The following is a 12,283-nucleotide window of genomic DNA, read 5'->3' as shown; positions in this document are numbered from 1 at the left end:
GAGTAGGTAGGTCTGTGTGTGTAGCTAGGGGTGGGAGGGAAATTTAATCCAGATGACAAGATAGAAAAGAAAAATCAAGGCAGCATCCAGTGGAAACACAAGAGAAACACTGATCAAATTTTTAAAATACTTCTATATTGTCTGACTGCAGTAAGTATGCTGCTTTTAAAAACAAACAAACAGTGGGGCGCCTGGCGGCTCAGTCAGTTGACTGACTGACTTCGGCTCAGGTTGTCATCTCACAGTTCATGGGTTCAAGCACCACATCAGGCTCTCTGTTGTCAGCAAAGAGCCAGCTTTGGAGCCTGTCTCCTTCTCTCTCTCCGCCCCTCCCCCTCTCTCAAAAATAAACATTAAAAAAAAAAAACAGTAACAATTATTTTTCAAAATGGAAGAAAGGAGAGAAGAAAGGAAAACCTGGGTGCAAAGCTCTGAGACTATTTACTGTTACCAACCCATTGCTGGGAATCTGAAGGCCGTGGATTATTTTCCTACCACAATTCACTTGAAAATAAAACAAAAACAGTAAAGCAATAACTATCACAACATAAATGGTGGGGATAATAAGCTCAAACAGAGAGCTGCTAGCATTTCTTTTTGAAGGTATGAGCCGGACCCAACTTAGGGGCAATCACAGAAAATATAGCACCCCTGTAAGTGCTCCAACACTGAACTGACTTTAACTCTTTCAGAAAACAATACGTTAATCTTTGAAATGCAACCACCTTTCACAATAAATAAATTTTTGCAATGAGACTGAAGGGGGTCTACATGCAAAACCACCTCCTTTTCAGTCCTTGGGAATACAGGTTTACTAAATAAAGTGCCTATTTCAATAAGCACGAGAAGAAACACCTTGGATGTCAGAGAAATATCACATAGCCTTCCAACTGTGATTTAAAAAACTAATAAATTATTTAATAAAATTAAAAAAAAATTTTTTTAAATGGGGGGCACGTGGATAGCTCAGTCGGTTAAGCATCTGACTTCAGCTCGGTCATGATCTCACAGTTTGTGGGTTTGAGCCCTGCATGGGGCTCTGTGCTGACAGCTCAGTCTGGAGCCTGCTTCAGATTCTACGTCTCCCTCTCTCTCTGTCCCTCCCCTGCTCACACACTCTCTCTCTCTCAAAAATAAACATTAAAAAAAATTAAAAAGAAAAAAGAACAACTTTTTCCTCTTTGAATGTTAAAATTCTACTCTTCAAAACAGAACCATCTTGAGATTGTGGGAAGGGCTTGGCTTACTGGTATAAAACTTGTTTAAAAGTTTCTAGTAACTAAAAGGGGAATTTTACCTTTCAAGGAGTAGTCTCATGACTCATACAGAATGAAACTTAAAAACTGTCAGAACATATTTCTTTAAAAAAGCCTTAATTTTTGCTTTTTTCTGTTTTCAACTAAAGTATTTAAAATTGTTCTATAATCCCATTACAGACTACCTGAATTTCATGCCATAAATACATTTAAAGATGGAAGACAATTTCATCTTTAATAGACATAGTTTATAAATGATCATCATTTTTATTTCAGTTGGCTAGAAACAATTTGTAAAAGCCAAGCCTGGGGCACCTGGGTGTCTCAGAAGGTTGAGCACCCCACTCTTGATTTTGGCTCAGCTCATGATCTGAGGGTCATGGGATCAACCATGGGTCGTGGGTCACCTCATCTGTGTCAGGCTGAGTGTGGAGCCTCCTTGAGATTCTCTCTCCCCCTCTCCCCCTCAGCCCCTCTCTCCCACATGTGCTGTCTCTCTAAAAAATAAATTAATACTAAATTGGCAGCGCCTGGGTGGCTCAGTTGGTTACGGGTCCGACTTAAGGCTCAGGCCACGATCTTGTGGTTCATGAATTCAAGCCCCACATCAGGCTCCATCCTGACAGTGCATAGCCTGCTTGGAATTCTCTCTCTCCCTCTCTCTCAAAATAAAGATATAAATTTAAGAAGAGGAGCCAAGCCTTCCTTTTGCATAGATATCTGTCTTAAACACTGAAGGGTTAGGGAGGGGGGTGGTGTTAGGTTGTGTTAGGGAAAATTTCTTGTAATTTCTTGTAAGCTAGACATGGCAAGGAGGGCACTGTACACCTATTACTGAAAGTAATCATCGGGACCTTCTGAGCTCCTAGAGACTTCCTCTCTGCCATATGCAACTCAGCAATGACCCAAGGAACAAACAATTCCTTCCAATCCAGGGGAATCCCTGAATCTACACTCATGGCTTCCAAAACGTTATTTCCCTTTTCTTTGGGGTGGGTTTTTTTTTTTTAATTTTTATTTTAAGTAGGCTCCACACCCAATTCGGGGCTCAAACTCACACCCTGAGATCAAGAGTCACATGCTCCATGGACTGAACCAGCCAAGCAACCCTGGGCTGGTATTTTGTAACCGTGAATGGACCACAATACCACGTTCAGCCAGAAGATGCTTATGTCTACAACACAGCGTATCCTAGCCTGAAATTCATCAAGTTACAGACCTTCAACATGTTAGTTTTCTCCCATTCTTCACTCTAGAAGCTTGAGATTCTGTTTACTGGTAGTGACAACCACTTACTGAATATGCACTATGTGATAACCACTTCAGTATGCTAAGTAATTTTGTGCTTAACTCAAAGAAGATATTACTACCACCCCCACTAGAAAACGACAGAACAGTTAATGAAATTATCTGCCCAAGATCACACAGCTAGTGGCTATACACATTTTACATGCTAGCTTATTAAAATACTACTCTTAACTTCTAGATCCCCAATAACTAACAGAGTGCCTATCACTTAACAAGCACGCAAATATCTGCCCAACAAATAAATGGTAGCACCACATGTGTTTTGCAAGCAAATGGTACCTCTCTCCTCCAGGAGTCTGGAAATATACGGGAGCATTTTACATTCTCCCCATATGGAGGCCAGACAACAGACAGTCCTGTCCAAAATGCCAGTAGCACTCATACAGGAACACTAAAGTATAGGCTGGTTCATAAAGAAAAGCTTTCATGGTAAAGTTAATCCACCTATTATCAGTTTTAATTTACAAGTAACTTTCTATTCACTGATAGCTTGCTTAAAATATCTTTTAAAAACACATCGGTTTCAGGGGGTGCCTGGGTGGCTCAGTCAGTTAAACATCTGACTTTGGCTGAGATCATGATCTCACAGTTTATGGGTTCAAGCCCCAATTGGGGCTCTCTGCTGGCAGCTCAGAGCCTGGAGCCTGCTGCAGATTCTGTGTCTCCCTCTCTCTCTGCCCCTTCCCTACTTGCTCTCTCTCTCTCTCTCTCTCAAAAATAGTAAACATTAAAAAAAGAAATTTAAAAAAAAACAACAACAAAAGAATATAGTTTGCTGGGAATGCAAGCTGGTGCAGCCACTCTGGAAAACAGTATGGAGGTTCCTCAAAAAACTAAAACCAGAATTACCCTAAGACCCAGCCATTGCACAACCAGGCATTTATCCATGGGATACAGGTGTGTTGTTTCGAAGGGACACATACACCCCCATGTTTATAGCAGCACTATCAACAATAGCCAAAGGATGGAAAGAGCCCAAATGTCCATCAAGGGATGAATGGATAAAGAAGATGTGGTGTGTGTGTGTGTGTGTGTGTACATATATATATATATATATATATATATATATATATATATATATATATACATATACACAATGGAGTATTACTCGGCAATCAAAAAGAATGAAATCTTGCCATTTGCAACTACGTGGATGGAACTGGAGGGTATTATGCTACGTGAAACTAGTCAGTCAGAGAAAGACAAATATCATATGACTTCACTCATATGAGGACTTTAAGATACAGAACAGATGAACATAAAGGAAGGGAAACAAAAATAATATAAAAACAGGGAGGGGGACAAAACAGAAGCGACTCATAAATATGGAGAACAAACAGAGGGTTACTGGAAGGGGTGTGGAAGGGGGGATGGGCTAAATGGGTAAGGGGCATCAAGGAATCTACTCCTGAAATCATTGTTGCACTATATGCTTATCTGGATGCAAATTTAAAAAAATAAAATTAAAAAAAAAAAGAATATAGTTCCAAAGGTCAGTCATCTCAATAAGATTTTAGAATGGTCTGGGTCATTGCCTGAGCTATCTTTCCAAGGGCACTATGCTAATGGTTTCTACTAGGTCTTAAAAACATTTATGAAATGGGAATCTAACATGAATTAGTTTATACATAAAATGGTATTAAATGTCACATCCAAAGGGTGAAAAAGACTTACTCCTGCAGACAGATCAGAATATGTACAAGAACAAAATTTACCTAGGAGGTACTCAGTCAAAACTGTAGCTACCCCTAAACAAACTCAAGTTCAATAGGAAGACTGCTCTGGAACCAGTGGACTACAAAGGAGATCCTGCCGTAAAGGTTTATTTCGGCATTCCAGTTTTGCTCTTTGGCCAATGGAATTATTTCACAAGTTGTGGAAATAATCATAGTATCCAACTTTTGAAGCCCAAAAGTTTCTTTTTAGGTTGTAAAAGCAAATGTAAATGAAGCTCCTAAGACTAACATGCCAAAAATTAAAAACGAGTATCTTCTATCCAGTTTTAAATGCAAAATTACACTATCTAGCTCTCAGCATTTACTTTAGTCAGATGCCAGGTACTGTTTCTTTAGATTTTATCTAGTCCCTGCAAGATATACCAAGAGAGAAAGATCCGGGAGCTCTGAGACACAACCCTGAGGCTCCGCTGCGTCTTCAGCACACCTTAAACCTTGCTTGTTGCCAAAGAACCGTGATTGACAACCTGAGCACTTTGAGCTCTACTTTGTTGCTCATTATCTCCTCCAGCCGCTGTGTACTGACTAGGTTTACCCAAGCTTACAGAAAAGCAGTTTTAAAAGCGCTGACCACCACTGCCAATCCTTTGACGGTGTCCTACTAGAAAAAGTTCACCAAAACTGCTGAATCAAAGATTACAATGTACTTTAGGAAACTCAGCCTTCTCTCTAGATATGATTGTGGTTAAGTATTATGTAGGTGTATCAGCAGGAACAATACCAGGAGTCAGTACACTCTGGAAGTTATGCCACACTGAGACAAAACTGTTTCTAGCTCCAAGGGTCTTAACAGGTTCCTACCTTTACAATGAATAGCATTTTCATCTACCTTCTCTCAAAGACCTGTGAGAACAAGATAAACATGAAAGGTAACTGAGTCCGCCCAGTTACTATTGTTCAATAAAAGGTATTCTGGAGAAGATAACATTACCAGAGGATAAGTCTGAGAGACCAAAGACAGATTTTTGCAAAAGAATCTGTAGTCAACTCCCAAACGATTCCCTGTGGACTTCAGGACTGCTTAGGGGGTAGTTAGAACTGCCCTCAGTGAAGGGTCAATATAGAATCTAATCACTCTTTCCCTTCCCTGACTCCTTAAGTCTTAAAAGTGAATACGGTTAAACCTTCTCAATTCCTTAGTGGAGAGAGAAGGTATCCTGACTTCAAACCCTTCAGTGGCTCTCCATTTCTTACAGGAGGAATCTATTAATTGCTTTGCCACCTCTTGGCAGGAATTACAACAATGTCCTCCCAAGGTGGTTTCCCCTCATTTACTTTTGCACCCTCCACTCTCTCAACAAAATTTTATTATTTTTTTTAATTTTTAATGTTTATGTTTGAGAGACAGCATGAGTGAGGGAGGGGCAGAGAGAGAGGGAGACACAAATCTGAAGCAGGCTTCAGGCTCCGAGCTGTCAGCACAGAGCATGACATGGGTCTCGAACTCATGAGCTGTGAGATCATGACCTGAGCCGAAGTCAGACACTTAAGTGACTGAGCCACCCGGGCACCCCAACAAAATTTTATTTTTATTTTTTATTTATTTATTTTTTTTTTATTAAAAAAATTTTTTTTCAACGTTTATTTATTTTTGGGACAGAGAGAGACAGAGCATGAACGGGGGAGGGGCAGAGAGAGAGGGAGACACAGAATCGGAAACAGGCTCCAGGCTCTGAGCCATCAGCCCAGAGCCCGAGGCGGGGCTCGAACTCCCGGACGGAGAGATCGTGACCTGGCTGAAGTCGGGCGCTTAACCGACTGCGCCACCCAGGCGTCCCCAAAATTTTATTTTTAAAAACCACGTCTAGGGGACCTGGGTGGCTCAGTCGGTTAAATGTCTGACTTCGGCTCAGGTCATGAACTCAGGGCTGGTGAGTTCAGGCCCCATGTCGGGCTCTCTGCTGTCAGCATGGAGCCCACTTTGGATCCTCTGTCCCCACCCTTCCACCCTTCCCCCACTTGTGTGTTCTCACTCTCTCTCTCTCAAAATAAATAAATATTAAAAAACAACAACACGTCTAACTCACTTTACTGACTATAATCTTCACTGGCTTCCCTTTACTTTTAGGATAAAAGCCCTGCTGGGCCTGATCCCAGCCTTCCTCTGCATGCCTCTCTCACATAGCTCCCTCCAGGTTTGGCCATGCTAGCCCTCCTACAACTTCTCAAAAGCTTTATTCCTCTTCACATCTCAGGGCACTGACATACATACGCTGTTCTTTCCACCTGGAACATTTTCAGTCACACCTTCTCCTCCTTTCTAGCCTCTTTTCAGCTATCAGTTTGAAAGTCACATGCTCCAAAAAGCCTCCTTTGTACTTTCTAAAAAGGCATCTCCTTTACAAACTCTTTCACACTACTCTGTTATTCCTTCCAAGCACATTTCACACTTGCACGATTATTTATTAAAACCCATCTCCTCCACTTGACTGTAAGCTCTATGAGAGAGATCCTGTTTTCTAAACCTTCATAGCAGCATAGTACTTGGCATATATATATATATAGAGAGAGAGAGAGAGAGAGAGAGAGAGACAGAGAGCTCAGTTGAATGAGTATCAGTTGAATGAATGAGTAAATATCATTCAGTAGTCTTCATTATCAGACCCCAACTTTATTTCTCACTTCTCTGTAATTCAAATCCACCACAAACCTGGATTTTTTACTCCCCTAGAAGCACTTTCTTCTCATCTTCAGGCCTTCAAATCCTGTGGATTTTCCTCACCTAGAAAGTTCTCATTTCTCTCCACTAGTTCAAATCCCACTGGCTTGCAAAGGCCCAGCCCCAGTTATCTTTCCTCCAGGACATTTCATGATAGTGTCGGTTCATATCTCCATCCCTACTTCACAATTCCAAAGCACTTAGCATTCTTTTTGATAATTTCTTGTAACTTCATAGTACTTCAATGTTTCAGGTGTGTGTGACTTCTCTCCCCAACACTGGTGGGAACTCCTAAGGCTGGACTGTTTACACCCCACTCCCGCATTCCTAGAGCAGTGCTAAGTTCTGAGCTCTCGCTGAAATATTTCATTTTTCCCTAACATACCGGACTTTTCCTCTGAAAAGAGTATCAGCTTCTATTTACTCATTTTCAGGTGATTCAATTTGCCATACGTGACTCTCTCAAGTTCCTTTGCAGGGTTTCTTGCCTACCCTTCCCCCATTCTAATAAAAAATGGTTTGAGTTCTCTGGATTCTCACTCTTTCCCCTGCCTATAAAGATCCTGCATTCTGTGCGAGAGACCCCTGCCAGTAGTGAAGGGCTCGTAGACCCTTTAAACTGCCATCCCCCTACTCACAAGCACGTACACCCAGTGAAGGCTCTCGAGCTCGCTGTGACTTCACACAACACCACCCCAGATCCTCATCTGGGCCACTCTGTCACATTTCATCCCTCTCAATCAAGGGGCGTGGATTTGCTCCCCACCCTCAATGCAAGGAGAAATGTCCCAGACCCTCACTGTTTTGCCTTCCTGTCTCTGCTATTCCGTACCCCCTAGGGCCATTTCTTTTTCCCTGCTTCCTCTTCCTTAGAAACAGAACCTACGCCCAAGGTTTCAACGAACTGGCGCCGAGAAACCAGCCACAGCCACCCAGCCAGCTCCAACGCCACAGCTTCGGCCCCGGCGCCCGCCCCCATCCCTCCCAGACGGCGACCGCAGCGCAAGGTTCGGCCTGGCCAGGACTCCCCATCCGGGGTAACCATCGCTCACTGACCCAGGAAGATGTCAAACGACGAAGTGGCTGCACTAACAGGTACGGAGGCGGACAGCCCGGCAGACGTTAACGGCTCAGCGCTCCATCCCTCCCGGACCTAAGCTCCGGCCCCACGGCTTTCACGACCCCAGCGTCTACGGAGCAAGTCACGTGCCAGCCGGGGCAATCAGCTGACCGCGGCGCGCGCCGCTTCGCCTACGCGCGCGCCACTGCGCAGCCGCAGCTGCCGTCGCAGCAGCCACCTCCGAGGAGGGGCGGGGCTGGGATGCTGTCCCGGGAACCTGGAAGACCCGGGAGGGCAGGCGGCCGCTGTTCCGGGGTGGGTGGAGTTTGCCGCCTCTCCCAGAGTCCCGGCGCCGTCCGCTCCGCCCCCTGCGAACGTCACCACCGCCATCCCTAACGTTATTCCACTTCTTCAGGTGTCTGTGGGTCAGAATTTGTCTCCAGCCGCCCCCCATACGGGCTATTCCATTCGGGGTTTTCTTCAGACGGCCCCGTTTTCTAAGTAATATCCTTAATAGTTCTCTTCAAGTGGTTCACGTCTTCCTGCCATTCCACTTCCAGTTAATTCCATAAATGTTCGTGGAGCATTTACTGTGCACTAGGCGTTCTGCTAAGTTTTTAAGAATTTACCGGAGCGAATCCCTCCTTGCCACGAGAGCACGTTCTCTAGTTCAGGAGTATGTGTGGCGTGAGATAAACATCACAACAGTCGAAACCACATTAGATCATGGGAAACCGAGAAAGGTTTCAGGAAAAAGTGTGGATGGGAGAAAGCATATCCTTAGGTAGCAAGGCGCTCTTCCAAACCCTGCATATTTCATTGGCTTGGGAAAATGGGGGGGGGGGTATTATTCTAATTTAGAACATAGTTTTAGAGATGGTAGAGAACTTTGGGATTTTCTAATTTAGTCCTTTTAGATTTGCAGATGAGGAAAGTGAAGAACCAGAGGTTTACAGGGGTACTTAACACATGAGCATAAAGGTATCTTGTTTTAGATCCTGGCTCTGCTACTATCTGTGTGACCTTAGGCCTCTAAAGTTCAGCTTCCTTACCTGTGAAATGGTGGCAACGATACACATCTTTTAGAGGTTTTGTGAGGATTGAAGGAAGTATGCATTCAGCACAGTGACTGGCACATAGGAAACACCCAGTGAATGGTCACCAGTCTTACTGGATATTACAGGACGGAAGTTTTCTGAGCTATCCTGGGCTTTTTCTGCTCTTGTGTCCCTGTAGAAGAAATTCACCACAGAATTTCTTAGAGCCTCAGTATTATATTGGACAGAAAGTAACAACCAACCAAACCATCCCCAACCTGATGCTTTTCACCAATTCTGGAGGAAGTTCAGGCAACTCCCAACAACCAGTTCTGTTACACAGCTTTGGAAACTTGTCAGGAATTCCAAAAGCTTTATCTGGTATCACAAAAATGGCCCTGAAGGCAATATTCTGTTAGCTCTGCACTGTCCAATAAAACTTTCTTCGATGATGGAAATGTTACTCGGTGCTGTTAATACGATACCTACTAGCCTTATGTGGCTGTGGAACACTTGAAATGTGGCTAGTGTGGCCAAAACTGAATTTTAAAATTTATTTCACTTTAGTTAAAATTTAAATACGCACGGGAGGTTAGTAGCAATTGGTTTGGACAGTGCAATTTTAGGGTCTGCATTTAAAACCTTTCCGGGGTTTTTGTTTGTGTGTGGCCCTGAAGCAGAATTCTCATCCCATCCCAGTTTCTTAAATTTAAAATTTTTTTTTCCAACGTTTATTTATTTTTGAGACAGAGAGAGACAGAGCATGAATGGGGGAGGTGCAGAGAGAGAGGGAGACACAGAATCGGAAACAGGCTACGGGCGCTGAGCCTTCAGCCCAGAGCCCAACGCGGGGCTCGAACTCATGGAGTGCGAGATCGTGACCTGGCTGAAGTCGGACGCTTAACCGACTGCGCCACCCAGGCGCCCCCCAGCTTCTTAAATTTTAAACTCAAGTGCATCCAATTCTGGCCTCCCGACACGTTTACATGGTTGTAAACACCATGTTATACTTGAGAGATCGTGTAATGTAGTGCTCGGTAAATGTTAGCTCTAATTATTACTAGGTCTGGTGTATGTCAATTAAAAATCTAGCAAGTGTTTATATAAGCAGGGAATGAGTGCTTTTAAGAGTAGGAGAATGTGTTTTACAAAAAGAGAGCAAACTCACTTTTCTATACTACATGTAGGAGCATGCTTACTAAGTATGTCAGTATGTATAACAGGCATGCCACACTTTTCCCTCCATTTCCAAATATATACTCCACACCAGGAAGTGCCTTCTAAGCTTAAAGGCACTGAAAAACTGCATAGAGAACACTTATTTTTTTTCTTACAATTTTTTCAAGGGGAAAAAGATAAATATTTTAATTAAACAAAGTGAGAAAAGTAGTTCAAGCTAATAGCACAATAGGAATAAAAATCATGTCACCTGGGGCACCTGGGGGGCTCTGTTGATTGAGCGTCCAACTCTTGATTTCAGGTCTAGTCATGATCCCAGGGTCGTGGGATTGAGCCTTTAGTCAGGCTCTGGGCTGAGCATGGAACCTGCTTAAGATTCTCTTTAGGGGTACCTAAAGAGAATGGATGGCTCAGTCCGTTATAGTGTCTGATTTGGGCTCAGGTCATGATCTCACAGGTCGTGAGTTCAAGCCCAGTCTTAGGTGCTATACTGACAGCTCAGAACCTGGAGCTTGCTTTGGATTCTGTGTCTCCCTTTCTGGTTGCCTTTCCCCCACTCATTCTGTCTCTCTCTCAAAAATAAATTTAAAAACATTGAAAAAAAGGTTTTTTTTCAAGATTCTCCTTTCTGCATTTCTCCCCAACTCATGCTCTCTCTCTCTCTCTCTCTCTCTCTAAAATAAAAATTAAAAAAATGTTTGTTCATTTGATAACATTAGGGTGGAAGTAATCAAAAGACAGGAAAATATTTACACAAAATATGTCCATTATGTCATAATGTCTGTTTTCATCAACAGCAACATCAATTAAAGATTTAATTGAAGGACTAAGCCCCCTATAAAGGTGAAGTGTTGAAAATGATTTGAGGTTTATATCTTGAATGTTGAGTTTAATATGAATAATTAATTCATACATAATTAATGATTAATGATATATATAATTAATAAATAGAATACACTAGACCAATGATTCTCAATCAGAGGACATTTGGCAATGTCTGAAGATGTTTTTGCTTGTCACAACCTGTGAGGAAAGGGATATTACAGGTGTCTAGGGGTAGAACCTAGGGCTGCTGCTGAATGTCCTACAATGCATAGGACAGCCCCCGTGACAAAGAATTTTCTGATCCAAAATGTCACTAGTGCTGAGGCTGAGAACCCTAGACTAGATGCATGATATTCTCAGATTCCAAAGTTTTTATAACTTTTTTTTTTTTTAAGTAATCTCTATGCCCAGTGTGGGGCTTGAACTCCCAAGCCAGAGATTAAGAGTCACATGCTCTACCAACAGAGCCAGCCAGGCATCCCATTAGATTCCCAAATTCTTGATTACCAATATGATATATAATACTCTGAGTCTTCATCTATAAAATTGAGATGATAATATCTACCTCTATTGTTGCTGTAAGATTTAAATGGAATCAAGTAATGTTATGGTCACATTGCCATTTTGGGTTGTCAGCCAGACTCACTTACTAGCGAAGAGATTGGTTTCCATATGCCACCCTCCTAGTGAATTCTGGACTCATCATAGTCACAAATTTCTGCATATGATAGTCCTTGCTTGAGAAGAATAGAAACACAATTTTTTATCAATAAATGCCAACTGAATGATGGCATTCATTCAAATGAATAATAAAACGCCAAATGAATAATGGCGTTTTAAAACAGGGTTTCATTTATTCCTAATATAACAAATAATAGATATTAATTATTAGTAATTAGAAAGTATAGACAAGCAAAAATAAGAAAGTAAACGTCACCTGTCACCTGTCGTTCCACGACTCAGGGAAAATCAATTGGGTACATCCCTCATGAATATTTCAATTCAGATGTACGCACATATGCAACCTTTGCCCTAGGCTCAGAGCAGCAGGTGTGGAATGTCTTTGTCTAGCCTTCCCCAGAGCAAGAGCCAAGGACATCCATGTTTCTAGGGCCTCAGCTGGGCTGTCAGAAAAGGGATGTCTGACATTGTCTCCATTCCATGCCCTGCTGTTAACCAGGATCACCTGTAGTGACTTCTCATTCATAAAGGGGTTTTTTTTT

The 12,283-nt window shown here is 42.5% G+C and overlaps 1 protein-coding gene across 6 annotated transcripts in view; it reads right to left on the bottom strand.

Annotated features, from left to right (window-relative positions):
• Window positions 1–8,197, bottom strand: part of ATP6V1C1 (ATPase H+ transporting V1 subunit C1) — a 67,359-nt gene extending 59,162 nt beyond the window's left edge. For 3 of the 6 annotated variants that reach the window (XM_047842601.1, XM_047842599.1, XM_047842600.1), the window contains exon 1: window positions 8,016–8,197. The gene's annotated coding sequence lies outside the window, so the exon portion shown is untranslated. The remainder of the gene's footprint in view (window positions 1–8,015) is intronic. The other 3 variants (XM_047842602.1, XM_047842604.1, XM_047842603.1) reach the window with 1 other exon arrangement.
• Window positions 8,198–12,283: the final 4,086 nt, after the last annotated feature.

The sequence above is a fragment of the Prionailurus viverrinus genome, chromosome F2, assembly GCF_022837055.1.
Source record: "Prionailurus viverrinus isolate Anna chromosome F2, UM_Priviv_1.0, whole genome shotgun sequence".
Taxonomy (NCBI): domain Eukaryota; kingdom Metazoa; phylum Chordata; class Mammalia; order Carnivora; family Felidae; genus Prionailurus; species Prionailurus viverrinus.
The sequence above is the reverse complement of the archived record's forward strand: the minus strand, read 5'-3'. Positions and strand labels throughout refer to the sequence as shown.